Raw genomic sequence first — 3493 nt, forward strand, 5'->3', positions numbered from 1 at the left:
TTCCTAATTTATCCTCTCAGGGGCTGCCCTGGACGATGACTGGGGAAAACCTAAGTTAGGTACCTGGTAACTTATTTTCCAGGAATCGTCCAGGACAGCATGGATTCCTGCTTATTGAGTGGTGTGTTTCAACATGATTTTCATTGTTACTGCCTGGTGGTCCTTTCCGGCCTTCGGTTCTATGATAATACTGAGATGGTTAGGAGGGACTGCCCTTTTTATTCTAATTGTGGATGATGTGTTTCCTGTTTCGGGTGGGAGGATCCCATCTCTCAGAGGCTGCCCTGGACGATTCCTGGAAAATAAGTTACCAGGTACCTAACTTAGGTTTCTCTCTAGTCACCTTCCAGGACAACATCGGAGAGATAGGCTCCTCCCACCGGAACAGGAAACACATCACCCACACCTAATAAAAAGAGCACCAGCCTTTCATACCTCAGTTATTTTGTGTTTCCTCCGGCCAAGCAGGACATTATAAAACATTTTTGTTTCTAGCTAGGCCTTCATGCTAGTGAGCAGGGGCTTCCCTCATCATGGAGTACTGCATATAGGGTCAGTGGACCTGAGGTACTCAGGTCGGGGGCTTTCAGGGCAGTCCCCATCTGTCCATAAATTTATTTATATATGCCTGAGGTTTCGTGCAAAAGTTTGTGCTAGGCAACTATCCTACTGGTGCAGTGGACTCCCCCCTACTGCGATATCTCTTCATCGTGGCATCCCCTCGTGGAGACCGGAGCAGTGCGACCGTTGGAAAGGACCGATGGGTGGAAGTGACTTTTTTTGCACACTTCCGGCCCGACGTAGTTCCGGTCTGAGATCACTAGGAACACCAGTTCTGGGTTTCGGCAACCGCTCGGTCCACGCTACGAACACGATCTTTTGATGGGAGAGACAGCAGGTCTCACGATGACCACAATAGCATCATCTGATCTGGTGGATCCTGGTGCTAGCAGCACTAATGTAGGAGAAGAGGTTATTTATGCCCCATTCCTGTACTCCTTTTTTTTCTTTTCTTCTTTTTTTTCCCTCAGTGTTTTAGACACGAGAAATTGGTTGACACTTTTTTTTTATTATTTATTTTTAATGTTTTTTGGTTTATTTAACAGAGGCTATGGTTCTTTGTGTTTTGCAGACCAAGCCCTCTGAGCGGAATTTGCCTTCCTCAATTAGTAAGTCGGCCAAGATATAAGAAGTATGCAGCATGCAATATTAAGTTTCCTTCCTCCAAAAACCACTGTGCCAATCCTGCGTAGGAAAGCTGGTGGTGGACGAATCTTCAAGCATGTTTAAAGGTTTAATCGATTGTATGAGGAAGGAGATGGTGTCAACCTTTCAATCATTCTGCACGTTGATCCAGGATGCAGGGATGATTGGAAGCCATTCTGTGGTTTCAGGTCCTTCAAGTTCAGGGATTGAGTTAACTTTAGGCCCGGGTAACATGAGTAGTAGTGAAAGAGCTACCAATGTGACCTTTTCTTCTTCTGACTCACAGGAAGGGGTATGTGTGGAATATGGGGAAGAGGAGGTGCATAGTCGCAACAGATATTCCCTGCTCATGAGACCAATGAGCTTCTCAAAGCAGTTTGGGATACGCTAGGATTAGCGGAAGATCAAGGAGAGTTGAGTTGTCAGTGCATGACATTATACAAGGGGCTGCAGGCCAAAAAAGGTCGCACATTTCCAGTGCATCAATCGGTCAAAGATATGGTTAAAACTGAACCGTCGCCTATGGCCAATTTTGGGTATTGTAGTTTTGTTTTTTTTGTTCCGCGCATGCAATTTTAAGGATTGACATGTTTGGTGTCTTTTTACCCGACGTGACCCCGTCTTTTATATGTTACCAAAAAATTGTGTGATAAATGTTTTATAGTTTAATATATGGGAAACAGTTTTTGTTTTTTTTTTACATTTTCTGTAATTGTTCCTTAATATATTAAGAAATAAAAACCCCAGTGGTGATTAAATACCACCAAAAGAAATCTCGATCTGTCCCTAAAAAATGGTATAAAATAATTTCAGTACAACATTGCATGACGGAATTAATGTCAGTCAAAGATACCGCAGTGCTAAATACTGAAAAATGGCCTTGACAGGAAGGGGGTTTAACACCGCGGACTTCAAGTGGTTAAGTACCCGTAGGTGCCAGTTATCTGTTCCCAGGGATATATTCACATTACCTTCGGATTTAGCCATGCAGGTTTGGCCTTTATTTTTGTTGCCCAATGGTGTGCACTGGCAAATGCTATTGTTTAGTATATCCTTAAAGCATGTCCACTTAGCCTCATGTTTGTTAAAAATAGTTGGTCCCATTTGATGTCATGCATTAAGGATCACGGCTTATTAGAGCTAGCCTTTTTGAAAGTTTAACCCCTTCATGACTGAGGCCTTTTTTCCATTTTTTGCACCCATGTTATATTCCAAATTTTAGGCCTAAAAATGGCTTAAAACCCCCAAACATTATATATTTTCTGAAGGCCAAGACCCTATAGAATAAAATGGTGGTAGTTGCAAATTTTTATGTAGCGCAATATTAGCGCAACTCCTTATTAAACCCCACAATTTAGTGACAAATTTAATAAAATGCCCAAGAACACAATAAAATACCCATTTTTTTAATGAATATAAAAGATGAGGTTACAACGCGTAAAACGATACCCAGCATGCCCAGTTTACAAATTGCGTGCGTCCGTGAAACGGCGAATAACTGCAGTAAGCCATAAAGTCCATAGACGCTTTAAAAGCCCCCACAGGTCATCAATTTAGAGATACCCCAAAATACTGGCCCTAGAATTATTGCTCTCCGGCGTGCGCGGCGATACCCAACATGTGTAGCGCGTTCGTCGTTTTCATACGTAGGCGCACCCGACGCGTGTTTACGTGGCGCGGGGGACTTTAAAAATGTTTTTTTTATTATTAGATTTATTTTATTTAATTTTAATTTTAAGGGACCGGAAGTGATGCAATTGTACAACTCCATGCCAATATTCTAAAATAACACATTATATATACACACACAGTTGTGTGAAAAAGTGTTAGCCCCCTTCCTGATTTTTCATTGTTTTGCATGTTTGTCACACTTTAATGTTTCAGATCATCAAACAAATTTAAATATTAGTCAAAGATAACACAAGTAAACACAGCATGCAGTTTTTAAAGGAAGGTTTTTATTAAGGGAAAACAAAATCCAAACCCACATGGCCCTGTGTGAAAAAGTGTTTGCCCCTTAAACCTAATAACTGGTTGGGCCACCCTTAGCAGCAAGAACTGCAATCAAACGTTTGCGATAACTTGCAATGAGTCTGTTACAGCGCTGTGCAGGAATTTTGGTCCACTCATCTTTGCAGAATGGTTGCAATTCAGCCACATTGGAAGGTTTTCGAGCATGAACCGCCTTTTTAAGGTCATGCCACAGCATTTCAATAGGATTCAGGTCAGGACTTTGACTAGGCCACTCCAAAGTCTTCATTTTGTTTTTCTTCAGCCATTCAGAGGT

At 41.9% G+C, this 3493-nt stretch overlaps 1 protein-coding gene across 1 annotated transcript in view; it reads left to right on the forward strand.

Annotated features, from left to right (window-relative positions):
- PRPF19 (pre-mRNA processing factor 19) overlaps nt 1-3493 on the forward strand; it is a 220285-nt gene that overhangs the window by 101194 nt on the left and 115598 nt on the right. The gene's annotated exons all lie outside the window — the stretch shown is intronic.

This window comes from Nanorana parkeri, unplaced genomic scaffold (assembly GCF_000935625.1).
Source record: "Nanorana parkeri isolate BGI_ZX_2015 unplaced genomic scaffold, ASM93562v1 scaffold1824, whole genome shotgun sequence".
In the NCBI taxonomy this organism is placed as follows: Eukaryota; Metazoa; Chordata; class Amphibia; order Anura; family Dicroglossidae; genus Nanorana; species Nanorana parkeri.